Genomic DNA, 227 nt, shown 5'->3' with positions numbered 1-227 from the left:
CTACTTAAAAACAACAATCATACAACATAACTTATGGTGAATATGCTTCGCATAGTTGATGTATGCAATGAAATCAATTTTAGTATCATGTAATAATATCTTCTATTTTAGATATATATTTTTAGACATTAAAGCATAGCTATGAATTTCCATGTGCTACAAAAAACTTTTCGTTTTCTATATTCCTTATATAAGAAGAAAAGTAGCTGATACGATAATTATCTTTG

The sequence above is a fragment of the Palaemon carinicauda genome, chromosome 26 (assembly GCF_036898095.1).
Source record: "Palaemon carinicauda isolate YSFRI2023 chromosome 26, ASM3689809v2, whole genome shotgun sequence".
NCBI lineage: Eukaryota > Metazoa > Arthropoda > Malacostraca > Decapoda > Palaemonidae > Palaemon > Palaemon carinicauda.
The sequence above is the reverse complement of the archived record's forward strand: the minus strand, read 5'-3'. Positions refer to the sequence as shown.